This window comes from Olea europaea, unplaced genomic scaffold (assembly GCF_002742605.1).
Source record: "Olea europaea var. sylvestris unplaced genomic scaffold, O_europaea_v1 scaffold447, whole genome shotgun sequence".
NCBI lineage: Eukaryota > Viridiplantae > Streptophyta > Magnoliopsida > Lamiales > Oleaceae > Olea > Olea europaea.
Window position 1 is genome coordinate 245,967 of NW_019262776.1, and position 17,580 is coordinate 263,546.

The window sequence follows — 17,580 nt, forward strand, 5'->3', positions numbered from 1 at the left end:
AGTGTGTATATATATATATATGTGTGTGTGTGTGTGTGTGTGAATTTGCGGATTTAATATTGTAATCTTTGAATTTGTGATTTGGGGTTATGATTTGCTATATTATGAACCGTGAAATATAGATGAAGCGAACGGTTAACACTCTATTCCAGGGATAAACCAAAATTTAATTTTATTAAATTAAACTTGCAAATTGAATTAATTTTCAACCATTGATGGTTTCATGGGGGGTGGAGGGGACTACCTATTGAAGAAACATTTCTCAACCAGTTTTCTTGCAGCTTTTAATAGGCAACTACTTATTGAAAAGAAACTTTTAATCTCCTTTTGATGAACTTATTTCTGTTTTTGTGAAAACAGCAGAGGTTCAAGAGAGAGAAAAATTTCCTTAGGTGCTTTAATGAGTTGATGAGCTGACAAAATCAGTTGGCTTATTTACTAATGTGAATGTACCGACTGCTTTGCTATTATGAGAAAATTTTTTAGTGATGGGAAAATCCATCGTGGAAGCCCCTTTTCATTAATGAAATATTACATTAACCCATACTTTTAAGTGGCTGTCTAATTTGAAATTTCATGATCCAGTTCTTCGCTCGAGTAAATTGAAGTTAATAAAAAATTTCAATAATAATGTGGAGATAAGAACAGCAAGTTTAGAATAAGGCATTCTACACACCACTCACACCACTAATCTGACTGCTGTCACTGTTATTGTTGTTACTTTTATCATTTCTCGAGTTACTTAACCAAGTTATCTATTAATTTCTCAATTACTGTAGTGTTGAAGGTGTTTGTGACAGTTCCAATACCGCCTATTTCAATTGATGTTTGAATTAATTTTTTATAATTTCAGTTTGTATGAAACATTATTGTCAAAATGACTTACCTAATTGGAACTTGATTTCTATGATGTCCTCTATATATATATATATATAACAGATTATAATTTAATGGTGTTGGTGTATTATCATGGATAAGATTCGGGGCTGACCCTGATATTTTGGGAGTTTTATGACAATTTCAAATTGGGGCCCCATATTTTGAGTTATAGAGTTTTAGTTTGTTTGATGAAAATTAAGCCCTTGTTTGAGCCTCATTTTTTCATCCAAATACATTATTCAATAGTGATTTGATACAATTTCAACAACACATTTTTCAATAAAATAATATTATTCGCATATTCAAATTTTTTTCTTATTTTATAACCATACATTCTCCATCGTAAGACTATTTTAAAATACATTTTTTTTAGAAAAATGGGGCTCAAACAACCCTAAAATTAATTTTTTGGTAGATTTTTATAGAAGTAGATAAAATATGTAGATTTGAAGTTCTGGAACCCATAAAATATGTTGTTAAGATTAATTGTTGATTTAGATTTAGATTAAAATATTTTAATCGATACCAAACAGGGGCTTAATATAAATATAAAGAATTTAACACAGACAACTAAGTCCCAAAATTTGAAGCGAGAATTAATAAAATGTCAAATTTCAACAAACAACATAAATTATAAGTAAAGTTTGGCAAACAGAATTGCAATGCAATGGCAAAGGGGTATGCTCATTTGTATGATTATTTTCTCACTGCAACTTTTTCAAATAAAATTGAATATACATTTGAGTGATTTATGTACAAAATTGGATAACGTGACTGCAAAAGATAGTGTAACAAAATAATTAAAATAATAATCAAATACAAACGAGCTTCTAATTTTATATTAATTTATAAGAAATTAATTTAAAATAAGAAATATCTGTATGAACAAGGATAAAGAATTATTAAATTCAAATTACTTTCAGTAAATATCTAAAAATATTATTATCATGGGATCAAAACAAAACAATACAATAACAATCTATATAATTTGTAGTTTATGTTTTGAAGATAAGAGAGAAAGAAAGAAACCTGTAAGGTTGTAACAATGATAGTGAGACAAACCAAATTGCATTGAATCTTCAAAATCTTAATTCAAAGGGAGATAATTTATTTCTTGTTGGGTTGAAAAAATAATGGTGGGTGATTGTTGGATATGAAATTGAAAAAGACAAAGAGATCTTTTGTTTGATTAAAAAAAGAAAATGAATGTTTAAAAGATAAAGTGTCAACTTAATATAAATAGGGAAAGTAATGTTTCTGATAAATAAATGTAAGTGATAAGTTTTTTGTCATATATATATATATATATATATATATATTAAAGATTTTTATATTTTCAATTTTTATTAGTTTCTTATGTTTGCATGTGATAATTCTATTGTCAGAATTTCATAAATATAATTTTCATTTTTCTTCAACCAATCAATTAATTTACATAATTTGGGGCCTTAGGTGATTGCCTATTTCGCCTATACTTAGGGCCGTCACTGATAAGATTGGATACATTTATTAAGGTTATATCATCCTACACATGAGCTTTTTCTCCTTGAAGATGCATTAGGAAGAAAACACATATGGTATAGTTGCCACAATCATGGGTGTAGAATTTTGGATAGGCGGCTATTAAAATCTTGGAATGGCCTCGCTCGGCTCTACACGCAATTCTCAACTCCAAGAAGTAGACTTTAATATGGATGTAATACTTTGTAACATTTTATTTATTTATTTATTTATTTTGATGTAGTATATACTTTTTGAGAAGTATTGAGATGAATTTTATATTGATATATTGTATTAAACTGTACTCAATATTTGTGTTTACCGAAACTATGGAAAACCTAGTAATATATATGGAATTTAGTTTTGTATTTATTTTTAGGTGTGCTAGTAATTAAATAAAAAGAATAAACAAACCGCATGCCGTAACTTTTTAAGATGTGCAGCTGGATGCCGTAAAAATTAATAACGACGTTGATAGACTGCGTGCATTGCACCCTGTAAAAGGTGAACACTTTTTACGGCATTGCTTTATACATCGTGCGGCCACAAAGTCTATTTTGTTGTAGTCCGCCAATGAGTTATGCGCCTATGCTTTAATTTATGATATTTATTGATTTTGTTTTGTAGATATTTGCTTTTTTTTTGAACTATTTTTGTAATATGTTTATTTATCAGGATAGGCAATTCAGTGGTTTATATGGGCGAATTTTAATGGAAGAAATGAAATCTTTGTTGGGTTGTATTTCCATATAGTATATTTTGCTACGATAAAATAATTATTTAAAATAAATAAATTGTGATTTTATTTATTTATTATATTATTTATTATTAAGCATGCGAATTAAAGTAACTATGATCACTTGAGATAATATAAGTTGGATATTTGTGTTGAGAAGCACAGTTTGACACAATTTATATTTTGACAATAAATAATTTATTCACAATTAATGTAAAAGAGTTGGCACTTTGTATTGGAAAATTGTAGTGTTGATCGATTCATTATTTAGGTTTGCGATTTGTCCTTATCACATAAATAATTAAAGTGACACTAATACACTTGGAGTGTATTGAGCGGATCGCGTGTCGAATTTAATTCTATAGTATAATCATGCGGAGAATGAAATTCCACCTGAACGCTGTGCATTTCATCTAAACCCCTCGACAAGGTTAAGGCCATCTCCAATGTGAGACCCAAAACACCAAAATGTACCATTTTTTGTTGCAAAAGAGTTCCAATACAACACTACACTTTGCACCATTTTTGTACAAAATGGTGCAAAGTGTATAAAGTCTTTTTTATCCTTTCTCATCGTTTTCCAAATAAATTGATTAAGGGTATTTGTGTCATTTGTGCTATATATTTTTTACTACAATAAATTATTATTATTATTATTATTATCATCATCATCATCATCATCATCATCATCATCATCATCATCATCATCATCATCATCATTTTCATTTAAAATAAATTTTTTAAATGTAAAAAAATAATAATTAATGATTAATTAAAAGTAGAAAAAAATATAAAATATAACAAACACAATTATTAATGAAAATTAACATGAAATATATTAAACGACGACATACATACAATAATCTAATTTTATTTAAAGAAAACGATACATAAAAAGAGCATAGTTTAGTGATTTGCATTAATCGATGACTTGTGGGAAGAACATATGAATTCGGAGAATTTAGATGCAAAAATTTTGTGACTTCGTATTATCATAATATCCAAATTCGAAATGCATTGTCCCATTATTTTGATGGCATGATTTAATATTTTCGTTGTTGTAGCGTTTTTATTAATTGTATTATGTTTTTTTATATTTATTAATGAATTTAATTTTTCCCATAATTTAAGCCCTGTTTGGCTCCCATTAATTTTCATTACATTACATTTCATTTTTCTCTATCATATTTTCAACCACACTATCTTCCATAAAATAATATTACACGTAAATTGAAAATTTTTCATTCTTTTTTAACAACTCATTTTTCACTAAATGGGAGCCAAACGGGGGCTTAATGTTTTTAGTAATTTATGTATTTATAAATAGTTAAATAGATAATATTTCAAATAAATAAATTACTAATAATAAAAAAGGGAAGAAAATAGTTAAACATTGTTCATTTGATGTAAGTTTTGGTATAGTGGTTGGACATGAATTTAGTTTGGTACAAGATTTGGTGCAAAATGGTGCAGCACTGGAGATGACCTAATGGTTCTTTGATTTATTAATGGAAGAGATCAAATTGATTGGTCAAATATCTTTATGATTTGGGAACTTGAGAATGAATGGAGTAGAGAGCATGAATTCGTGTCAGGAATTGTAATCCTGAAAAATGGGTAAAGTGACTACTTAAGCATTTTATGTTGAACGGTTATAATTTGAGCTCAATGTTTAACGAAGGTTAAACTTTGACATCTATAATTAATTTACAGGACCGTTGAAGAAAATTGTATTTAAGCTAGTGAGAATAATTAGAAGGGTAAAATGGTCATTTATACTCATACCTAATTATCGAATTTCGGATGGGAATAAAATACATATACGGCAGGTCAGAGAAAAATATTACAGATTTATTAGCTTTTGTGAACTTATATATTTCAAGAGCTTAGTCTTTCACCTTTAGTGGAAAAATCATAGACTAATAATTAGATTGGATGGTCTAGGTTCTACTAAATAGGATCTAATTATTGGAGTTTGAATAATATATACCCCATCAAGTCATCGTGGTAGCTTCATAAACTTTTGGACCTGAATTACGAAATTATAATAGTTTTGAACTTAATTGTAATTATAATAAAGTTTTGTATTTAATTGTAATTACTATAAATGTTGTAAACTTAATTATAATTGTAACTGAGGTTCTAAAACTATACATGTAATTACATGTAAACTAATTGGATTTGGACTTTAATTAAAGCTCATAATTGGATTTTATTTAGAACTCATATTTGAATGTGAAATTGTTATTATATAAGGATTGAAACTACTCTATCTCTATAAATATAGATTAGATGAAACCTAGATATCCTATGAAATTGTACAATATTCATAATACATAATTTCAGGGTATTCAAATTTAGAGAGAGAGAGAAAATGAAAAAAGAAAAAGAAATTGTTATTTTTCTTGCTTTTATCAATTGTCTAGATCAATAATTAATTTCTTGATTTAATTAAAAGAAGGTGTCCATCTACCAGTATAGTCTTGACTTTGAAGAATATCATAGAAGACTTAGAGATTTGAATCATCAAGTTTTTGCAATTAAAAATTGGAAGTTTGTGATCCAAAAGATTGGATGTTCGTGAATCAAAATTAAAATCAAGAATCGACCATCGAATTTAGGTAAAAATTCAAATAATTTATTCTTGATATAACATACACGTGAATATCTAGGCGATCTGTTTATAAAATTAAAGATTTTTTTTAATTTCTAGATAATTCCACATCAACGTCTTAACAATCTTGTCTTTATTCTCACTTCTCAAATAAGCAATGGCTAAGCAATGGCTTTCGCTAATTGGTGATTGGAATTTTTATGGAATTTATTGTTATCTATCACGCTAATACGGAATTGGATGTGGGAATCATGGAAAATTGTGTCTAACGGAATTGATTGTGGAATATAGCTATACATTATTTTCTATTGTGATTTAGTGAAAGAGGGAAACTTTGCCTAATGGAATTCATTGTGTTTCAGCTGTTGAATTATATGTGTTCATTTTTTGTTGAGTTACATTTTGTAATAGTTATTAAGAGATTTTCTAAACAGAAGTTTGTATTTGACGTTATTCAGTTATTGAAGAAAATGTATTTAATAATATTGATAATAACCTGATTATATGACGTTTTCAAGGTATGAAATGTGTCGATGAATAACATAATAATGTACTGATCTATTTATATTAATTTTATATTGATCTAAAAATTCTAAAATTAGTATTTTACATTATTGAGGACGATGACAATATTGATAATGCTCTGATTATATGACATTTTCAAGGTGTGAAATGTGTCGACGAATAATGTAATAATGTATTGATCTATTTATATTAATTTTATTGCTTTAAAAATTCTTTTTGTAACTTAATTTTTAACCCCATAATAAAAAATAAAAAATGCCTTCACCACTCAACATGAATAATATACATTAAATGCCATTATTTGAGTCTGCTATTATATGTTAAATACCTAGAATATTTCTTTAATAATTATTTCTTTCGCTCTCACTTTCAACTTTTGCTTACAATACGATTAATAATACAATATTAATAATAGAATTCAATAATGTCAGTTAAAATATATTATTTTTGTAAATTTTCTACCTCCAAACCTCTCTTTGATTTGTTTCTCCCTAGATCCTCCAAGTCCGGCTTATAGGGCTTCAATATGCTTACATGAAAAATCGGATGGATCTTTAAAATGTTTAGAAGATCTAGCCGGTAGGAAACTCTTCCAACCTTCGTGAGGATGGGGAACAGACCTTCATATTTTCTAACCAAGCCCTTGTGAACTCTGCGGTAGGCTTTGAATTGCTGAGGCAACACTTTCACAAGTACTTGATCTCCAATGTTGAATTCCAATGGTCTTCGTCTCACATCAGCCCATTTCTTCATTCGCTTCCGGGCTTTCTCCAAGCAAGATCTTGCTAAGTCCACATGATCTTTCCATGACTTAGCCATTTTGATTGCTCCGGGACTTCGGTTAGAATCACCAACCATTGATAATGTGTGGAACATTGTTGGTTGTCGCCCTATTGCAAGCTCAAATGGACTATGTCCTGTGGATTCACTTTTCTGCAAGTTGTAGGAAAATTGGGCTATGTCCATAAACTTCGCCCAATCCCATTGATTAGCACTAATAAAGTACCGAAGATAACACTCCAACAATGCGTTCACCCGTTCCGTTTGTCCTTCCATCTGAGGGTGAAAACTACTTGAAAAGTGCAAATCCGATCCAAGGAGTTTAAACAACTCCGTCCACAATTTCCCGTGAAGCGGGGATCCCGATCACTTACAATATGCTTTGGCAACCCCCAATACTTCACAACATTTTTGAAGAATAACCTTGCCGTCTCCTTCGCAGTGCAATCCTTACGGGCTGGAATGAAAGTAGCATACTTAGAAAATCGATCAACAACAACAATTATTGATCCGAACCCTTCGGACTTTGGCAATGCACTAATGAAATCCATGGTGACCACGTCCTATGGTTGATCCGGAACGGGAAGAGGATCAAGAAGTCCCGTTGGTAATTTATTCTCCACTTTGTCTTGTTGGCACACAAGACATGTTCGGACATATGTCTCAACTTGATCCCTCATTTGCGGCCAATAATATGCTCGTTCAATCAAAGCTAATGTCCGATCTATCCCGGGATGTCCAGCCCACTTGGTGTCATGACATTCCCGAATCAAGTCACGTCGCAAGTTTCTCCACTTAGGCACAAATACCCGTTGCCCAGTGGTGTATAGCAACTCGTTGTCAATCCAAAATCGTCTTGTTTTTCCTTCTCGAGTGGCTTGCATCAATGTTTTCGCCATGGGGCCATGCTCCAATCCTTATTTAATTTCCTCTAATAAGGTACCCCTGGCTTGACTAATTGCCGCAAGTTCCGCCTTCCGGCTAAGTGCATCCGCCACTACATTCACCTTCCCGGGTTTGTATTCCATCATATAATCAAACTCCGCTAAGAAATCTTGCCATCTAGCTTGCTTTGGGCTCAACTTCTTTTGTGATTGGAAGTAACTTGTAGCCACGTTGTCCGTCTTGATCACAAAACGGGAACCCAAAAGATAATGACGCCGTACCCGTAGGCAATGCACAATGGCCGTCATTTCTTTTTCATGCACCGTGTAACGCCGCTCCGTGTCATTCAACTTGCGGCTCTCGAAGGCAATAGGATGACCTTATTGCATGAGCACACCTCCAATAGTAAAATCCGATGCATCAGTTTGAACTTCAAAACTTTTGTTGAAATCCGGTAAGGCCAACACCGGCTCCGACATGGCCGCCGCCTTTAAATCATCAAAGGCTCTTTGACATTTTACGGTCCAATCCCATCCTTGAGACTTTTTGAGCAAGTCCGTCAATGGGGCTGCTCTGGATGAGTAGCCTTTAATAAAACGCCGATAGTAATTCACCAATCCAAGGAAAGACCGCAACTCCGTCGCCTTAGTAGGTGGCTCCCATTCATTGATTGCTTTTACTTTGGCTCCATCCATTTTCAAGTGACCATGCCCGATGATATGTCCCAAGAAATGAACCTCTTCTTTGGCAAATGAACATTTCTCCTTCTTGATGTATAATTCATTTTTCCGCAACACTTGGAAGATAATTTTCAAGTGCTCAACATGTTCCTCCAACGTGTTGCTATAGATGACAATATCATCAAGATAAACCACCATGAACTTATCCAAGTATGGATAAAATATCTTGTTCATCAAGGTACAAAAGGTGGCCGGGGCATTTGTCAAACTGAACGGCATGACAAGCCATTCATAGGAACCATACCGAGTAATGCAAGTAGTTTTAGGCTCATCTCCTTCCGCAATCCGAACTTGATAGTAGCCTTCTTGCAAATCAACCTTGGTGTAGCATTTAGCGCTACCAAGCCGATCAAATAAGTCCGCAATCAATGGAATAGGATATTTGTTTTTCACCGTCACCTTATTTAGTGCCCAGTAATCAACGTACATCCTTAGTATCCCGTCCAACTTCTTTTGGAATAACACTGGGGCGCCATAGGGAGCTTTGGATGGTCTAATCCTTCCCGTCTCCACAAGCTCCGTAAGTTATTTTCGAAGTTCCTCTAACTCCGGAGGTGCCATGCGATAAGGTGCCATGGCCGAGGGTTTGGCACCGGGCTCCAACTTAATGCGATGGTCTACTTCCCTCCTAGGTGGAAGTTTCTTTGGCAACTCCTTGGGCATCACGTCCTTATTTTCCTCAAGGACTTTTCCAATTACATTTGGTAAGTCATCATTATTTGCGGTGACTTCGGTTGCAACCGACAATTGAGCAATGAATGTCGGCTCACCCTTCTTCCATCCTTTTGCTAATTGCATAGCCGAAAGTTGTCGTGTTTCCATCCCCATGGAAACGGTAGGAACCATGCATGATGATCCCTTCTCCAAGATGCATATTGAACCAAAGGAAGGCATAGGAATAGCATTAAACTTCCTTAAGAAATCCAAGCCTAATACTAGCTTGAAATCATCCATCGGGGCCACAGATATATCAACAGGTCCATGCCACGAACCCAACCGTAGTCTCGCTCCTCGAACTACGCCTGCTAATGGCTTTGCAATTGCATTCACTGTTTTCATCAATCCACCTCCATGGTGAATGTTCAATCCAAGCCTCCGAGCTTCATCCTCCGTGATGAAATTGTGTGTGGCTCCGGTATCAACTAATGCCCGTGTTTGCTGTCCATTGATTTCGGCAAATACGAACATCAATCCTTTTTCTCTGTTCACCCCTGGAACGGTTTTGGCATTCAAAGCATTGAAAGTTGCAATGAACCCATATGACTTGCACCTTCTTCCTTGTCATGGGAAGCCTCCAGTTGAGTCTCCGTAATAGATGCCAAGGATCCAAGTTTAGGGCAATCTCGCATGAGATGTGGCCCTTTGCAAATGAAGCAACTACGAGGAGCAAAATTACCCCTCTTTTTATCATCATACTCCTTCCGCCAAGTAGTTGGTTTGTTGCCACCGGGTTTGTAATCAACTTTGGGATTTGGCCTCCAATTTGGCTTACTCTGTTGCTTATCTTTTCACATATCACCTCCCCCTTTGCTAAAACTCCCTTTAGTTGGTTTGAAAGTCCTTGCTTGCGACTCCGTACTCCTTTGGAACTTCGTCAAAGATTCGGCAACCGCAATTGTCTCATCTACATTTTTGACTCCGCGACGTTGTAATTCTTGCTGGACCCATGTTGTACATCCATCCATGAAATAGAATAGCAAGACATCCTCCGGCATGCTAGGGATTTGAAGCATAAGGGTCGTGAACTCTTTGACATAGTAACGGATGGTCCCTTTTTCAATTCTCTTAGTTTCTAGCGGGCCTCGTACACAACGTTCTCCGAGTAAAATTGCCTTTTTAGCTCCCTTTTGAACTCATTCTAAGTATCAATTCTGCTAGCTCCATGTTCAACATCGGCATGCTTACGATGCCACCAAAGAGATGCGGTGTCATTAAGATACATAGAAGCGGTCCGAACTTTCATGACTTCATCAACAAGATTTACACCTTCAAAGTAAACTTCCATTTGCCATAGGAAGTTTTCCACATCTTTGGCATCCCGTCACCCATCATAATGTTTAGGCTTCGGGTATTCAATCCTCGGGGCAACAATAGTTGAAGCGGCACCTCCACTTGTACCGGCAGTGGAGTGTTTGTATTGTTCAAGGTCTTTGCTCATTCTTTCCATCATCACAGCCAATTGGTTAACTTGGCCATGCATGGCGGAAACGGCATCCAAGACTTTGGTTTGAAGACGACCAAAATCATCCGTCACCGCGGCTCGTCTGGCTACCACAGCTCGAACATCATCTCTCATCGTTTGGACATCATTTTCCAACGATGCTTGTATGTCCATCACCTCTTCGACATTAATTTGTAGAGTTTCTAGCTTTCCAATGGCGTGTCCCTCCAATGCCTCCAAAGAGCTTTCAAGAGATTTGACCCGATCACCCATATTTGAGATGATTTGGTCAAGTTTACCTTCCATGTTGGTGGCTTCCCTCACCTTACTTTTGCCTCTAGTTTTCCTTACTTCAGTTTGGGCAGCACCTCGACCCCTCTCCTCAATCTCAATACCAACAGTTTCTTGAGATTCCGCCATTATAACGGCCTACAAACGAGGCTCTGATACCACTTGTCACGGACCTAGTTTCGTTACACCCGAACAACTAGAACCGTGCGGCTTTAACGCTTGACAATTCCCGCACCTTACGAGAAAACGTTAAGTCAGCCTTTTCACGCTCACAAATAATTTAACCAAGGAGGCTAAATTATACCCACGTTGAGAAGAGAATTTTGAAATAAGGGATATATGAAAAACAAGTAAGGTCGGGAAACTTTCTTTGTATAAATGAAAGGGAAAACTTTACAATCTCTCTAATGAATAAACTCATTGAACTCTACATGATTTACAAATGAGACTTCCATCTCTATTTATAGGCAAAATTTAAACCTCCTTAAGATTAAGTGGCATTACTTTACAACCTACGCTTAGTTGTTCACAACTCGTGCTAGTTGTTTACAACTCATGCTAGTTGTTTACAACTCATGTTTAGTTGTCGTCAAGTGGATAAGCTTACAACTTTCCTTGCAAGTTGTCGCCAACTCGATCTTAGCTTGCATAGTAGATATTATTCTTGCCAACTCGTGCTTAGCTTGCACTTTTGATAATATCTTCGCCAACTCGCGCTTAGCTTGTATCTTTGATAATATCTTGCAAGTGGCACAAGTGGACAAGTTGTACAAGTTGCTTACTTGCATCCCAAAATATCCCGCTGCAGGTTCATGTATTTTTCCTCCAAAATGGTTGGGTCGGGATTTAGAAAAACCTCATTAACGCCCTGGAAAACTGCACAATTTTAGGCAGCCTGCATTCTGCCCATTCCGTCCTGTTGCAGCGTGCTGTCCACACTGTTTTGCGGCTGCTACCGAGACGGATCGAACGCGACCGCGTGGGGCGTAAGTACAGGCATCCTAAGTAATTCAGGTTCGGCCAGAGTAGCTCCCAAAAATATGGCCACCCCTATCCCCTCATGTCAATCCACAGAGACTAGGCGCGGAAGGGTAGGCTTTTTCCTTGTGAGATTTCAATTGAGCTGATTGCCGCTTGCAAGAGAAAAAAAAGCAGGCCGTCAGAAATCGAGAGGGAAGGTCCTCCAAGGAAGAGGCATAGAAAGAGTGAGAAAGCTCAATCAAGAAAAAATATTTTTTTTAATTAAATGAATCTCTTGCCAGACTCGGGTCCCTATCATCGGCTTGTTGGCCGCCTCATTTACCTCACCATTACCCGACTTGACATTATCTTTGCAGTCAACATACTTAGTCAGTTCATGCATGTACCCCGAGCACCTTATTTGATTGCTGCTCATCGAGTTCTTCGCTAGCTTAAGGGCACTTCTGGTCATGGCATTTTCTTTGTAGCCTCCAGTTGTCTTGGGCTCATTGCCTATACAGATTCAGACTAGGCCAGCTGCCCAACCCCTTGCCGTTCCACCATTGGTTACTTCGTCCACCTCGGTACCAACCCCATTTGTTGGCACACCAAGAAATAAATCACCCTGGCTCGCTCCACCACTAAGGCTGAATACCGAGCCATGGCCATAACCACATGTGAGCTTATTTGGCTCAAAACTTGCTGATCTCAGCATATCCCATTCACTTGCTACTTATCTTTTTTGTGACAATCAGTCGGTACTACATATTGCTTACAAGCTAGTATTTCATTAGCAGACCAAACACATAGAGATTGATTGCCACACTATTCGTGACAAGCTTTGCTCTGGTTTCCTCACTCTATCTCATGTCTCCGCAACCGATTAGATTGAAGATATTTTTACCAAGCATTGGGTCATGACTTATTTCATTGCTTCTTCTGCAAGTTGGGATCATAGATCTTCATGCGCTAACATGAGGGAGAGTATTAACATTTCCATACTAAGAACGCAGTTGCACAAAATCTGCATGGATTTTAGTCAATTTTTCCCGTAAATCTTTATTCTTAGAATAGAAGAATTGCACAAGATTAGCATGGTTTTTAGCATAGTTTCACAAAATCTGCTTGGATGTTAGTTCATTTTACTTGTAATCAGCATGGATCTTAGTCATTTTACTTGTATAGCAACCTCACCGTACCTATTTATTGACATTACGAATGAATGTAACATATAGCAGAATTATACAAATCCTTTTCTTAACAGAAAACCTGAGAATTTTAATCCTTTTTGTTTTATATGTATTTTTTTTGGTGTTTATAATGAACTTCAGGAAGCCTCAAGCTGGTACAAAGAAGTGAATCCATCAAAGAGGTACCCATTTTGCATTTTCTATAAGTTGTCGACAATGATCATAGATTTTACTTGTTTAAAGTGAACACAAACATTTTGTTATGCATGTAGCACGATCATAAATGATGCATGATTATGACATGATATTGTTAATATCGTAGGTAAAGTATATGATACGTGTAGTTTGTTGGCAAAGCACCATATGACATGATTAATTGTATCAAGGTCTGAATTTAGTAGGACTCTCTAGCCTAGCTTTTATAACACACCAATTTATTATTTTCTCATTGTTGGTAAATTGTAACAATGCATTGTCCTAGTTAACTCGGCCACATAGGACTTTCGTGTTAGTTCGACTAAGAGAAGTGAACAGAGTAACCACCTTTGGGACTAGATGGAGATGAATGACCAGTTTGACATAAAAGATATATAGACGAAGTGTTATTATCTTCAAAATATATCTGATTAAGAATGGTATTTTGGAAAAATTTTATGGATGCAAAACATGAAAAAATTGGTCGTCCAAACTTCAAGAGTTGAGAATGAGTTTAAAGACTAATTCGTAGTAAATCACTACAAAATTGATTTCATATTCTTTGAGGGAAAAGGATCCCAAGGCTAGATATTCTATACGAGCTGGGCGATTATTAAGCAAAAGTAGCTGTACTTTAGGATCAATGTTGTCTTTATAAGATACGGCAAAAGTACACCAATTACTTTATATTTAGAAGATGTTTTTCCCTTTAGGCATAACATAATTGGCGAACCCTTTACTTCTAGTACTTGGGCTTCAAATAATATACACCATCTTAGTTCATATCTAGAATCAAACACGAACTTAAAAATAGTAAAAGAAATAGAAAAGCGAAGAATTTTGAAGAAGGATATTTGGACTCTTTTGATTGAATTTGAATATGAATCTGTTGGATATTTTAGCTCCATGAGCAAAAAATGTACATATGTTTTAGAATGAGGAATCTGCAGAATCTTCAAGTGACGAAAATAAAAGGAAATGGGAATGAAAGGACTCACCATGTATCACACCACACACGGCCAAGTGAAGAGTTTAAAGAGAGAAAATGGAAGAAAAATAGAGGAAGGTTGGTTCTGTGTAGAGGGAGATTGAGACTCACAAAAATTAGTAATATGAAACTTTGATTAGTGAAATGGTTCTCCATGTCCGTAGGTGATCTTCTCGATTATGTAAATTTTTGAGTTTTTCCTCTCCTATGATTATCAAAATATGGAAGTTCTGTTATGAGAAATTAAATTCCAATTTTCTCATCCAGTTCTCTAGAGTATCATTCATCCATTCTTAGTATTTATCTAAGATCATATACCTTCATTTTTTCGCACTGATAATAATACCCTCAGCATAGTTTTATGGATCAAATAAATTTACTGAAAACTGATTCTTAAAAATACTTTCATCTGAATCACCGATTTTATTTTAGTTTGTCATAAATATATATTTGATATTTGAAATGCTGCAATTGGATTGCAAGCCTTATTCTCCGTTAATTTTAATCATACATGTTGAAATACGCACATAGGAACCTAATCTGAATTTCCTTTAAATATTACTGCTCATCTTGCTTAAGGTTCTTATTTTTCCACCTAAAAAACCAGGAATAGGAGTTTGTATTGGAGTTTGACATTTTTATAAATTCGTTTATTATTAAAGAAATGTTTAAATTCGTTTTGCTCAAGTTAGTAGCGAAATTATTACAGAACGACAATCACGGGTGATACAATAATATTAGCTGGATCAATTCTTAAGAGAGATGAAAGAGTTCCTGACTCAACCCACTCTCCATCCATGGACAGCTTCGAATATATATTCCTGTTTATGGTTGCTTTAGTCATTGTTAGTTTCTTCATGGTGCAGTTATAATGATTATCGAAGGAGTATTTTTACATGTTCTTTTTCTTTATGATCAATAAATTATTAGATGATTTGATACATATAATTCAGTACTTTTGTTCTTTTGACGCATTATTATAATGTTTTTCCGGCCTTCTTGTTGATTTTATTTTTTCCTTACTTAAATATAGTTTTGTCATCAACGCCTCCTTATTTAAAAGTATGTGGCGACCAAACTGAATCACGACCTTAGCATGTTATGCAATATTGAAGCATTTCATTTAAAGTTTAAGGATTAGAGATATGACAAACTTACTCATTAATTTTATATTTCAAAACATAATTTCATGATTAAGTGATAAACCCTAATATTTTACCATATTTATTAATATTTTCATTAGTGCCTTGATTTTAGGGTGTAACTCCCGTAGCTCACATGTAATTAGTTGTAATTGATCCATATATTCTCATCAATACATGAATGAAAATCATCACCTTTGTACCAGAAAATATTATCTTCTTTAAGGTATCAAAGCCTATAATTTCTCAACAACTAATATCTATCAATACTTTCACCCAAATATCCTTCAAGCTGTATAGAAACAACAATTACACTTCATTGAAGTCTCATTTCACCAACTTCTTCTTGGTTATGATTTGATGGGTTACATTGATGAATCTTTTCTTTGCCCAACCAAAAAAAAAAAAAATAAAAAAAAAAAATCCTTGACACTAGTTCAAATACATCTTTTGCAAATCCTGCACACAAATTATGGGTTCGGCAAGATTGTCCTATTCTTCAAGCAATTCAAGCCTCTATCACTAGAACGGTGGCCTCTCTTATTTACTTGTGTAACACCTCTACACAAGTATGGTTCAAACTGGAGACCATTTTTGCCAACAAATCCAATACACGGATGTTGGTTCTTCTTCCATCACTCATGAAAGTGTCTAGATGGAAAATCTATGGCTGTGTATTTGCAAAGTCTCAAAATTATTATTGATGACCTTGCTTTGATTGGTCATTCTCTAACTAAAGCAGAGATCGTAGTTCACACACTTAATGGTCTTGGACGAGAATATAAGGAAATAATTGCAGCAATTCAGGCTTGTGATACATCATTATCTTTTGAAGAACTCCATGACAAGCTCCTTGACCACGAATCCTTTCTCAAACGAGATGAACCTCCTAAGTTCAGTTTACCTATCACAGCTCAATTGAGTAAAAAATCTTTCAATAACAAGGGGAAGAAATCAGCAATTTGGCGGTAGAAATTCTGACACTAAATATCATTCAAATAATCACACCTTCAAGTAGAAACCAAGGTGGTCAGTTTGTCAACAAAACTTATCAAAACAGAAGAACAGGAAATATCAGCTTCAATCCATTTGCCTATCCACAGTTCCCACAAAACTAGCGTCCAAATGGCGGGTGGGGAGAGAGAGAGAGAGAGAGAGAGAGAGAGGGGTCTAGGACATAGTAATTTCTTGAAGAGCACTTGATACTTCTCAATATGTTTCTTTTACTGTGTTTAATTTGATGATTCTTTTCGCATTGTATGGACCCATATTAATTTTTTAGAAGTACTGATACATTCAATCAGATTTTTTTTTTTTTTTCAAAAACATAACTTTAAAAATAGTCACTATCAACTAAATTAGATTTTATAATTAATTTATTAAAAGATGAGAAAGAAAATAGACAAAAATACACTTTGTCATATCAATACCAACGTCTTATTTATATTGAATGAGCATTCTATACATCTCCATTGAAATTTTAGGTTTCCTTTTCCACCAGCGTGCATATTATGATAGAAAGTGTTAGGTCGAAATTGTAATTGACAATTTTCGTATCCAAAATTATGAGTTATTGAGTTGTAATTAAAGTTAAAATAGTAAATGATTGGTGGCATAGGTGATGAAGGAGTCAAAGACGTCAAATATGGACTAAGGAGAAAAGGTTGGCACAGAACTGCTATCTGAACACGTATGGCAAGCTCGAATGCTCAAAATAAAAGGCAGACTCATTGCTCGCTATGTGTGAGGGGTTCACTCGAGCAGCGTATTTTTTTTGAGAAACCTTGGTTCGTGATTTAAAGCTGATTTTTCAATTCCATATTACCTCCAAACACTTCGTATTATATATACCGAAGTATGGGTCCTTCCCAAAATATGTTGAAACATTATTTCATATTAGGGATTGACGAGTGTGTATTACTCACGAGTTTTATAACATTCTAACTTGACTATGAGTTAGATCTTATGAGTCTTGAACATTTTTAATGTATTTA

The 17,580-nt window shown here is 34.6% G+C and overlaps 1 long non-coding RNA gene across 1 annotated transcript in view; it reads left to right on the forward strand.

The window, feature by feature from the left end:
• LOC111388016 overlaps positions 1 to 15,455 on the forward strand; it is a 15,833-nt gene extending 378 nt beyond the window's left edge. Inside the window, exons 2-3 of the long non-coding RNA XR_002701489.1 lie at positions 13,403 to 13,443; positions 15,154 to 15,455. This is a non-coding gene — a long non-coding RNA (uncharacterized LOC111388016). The remainder of the gene's footprint in view (positions 1 to 13,402; positions 13,444 to 15,153) is intronic.
• Positions 15,456 to 17,580: the final 2,125 nt, after the last annotated feature.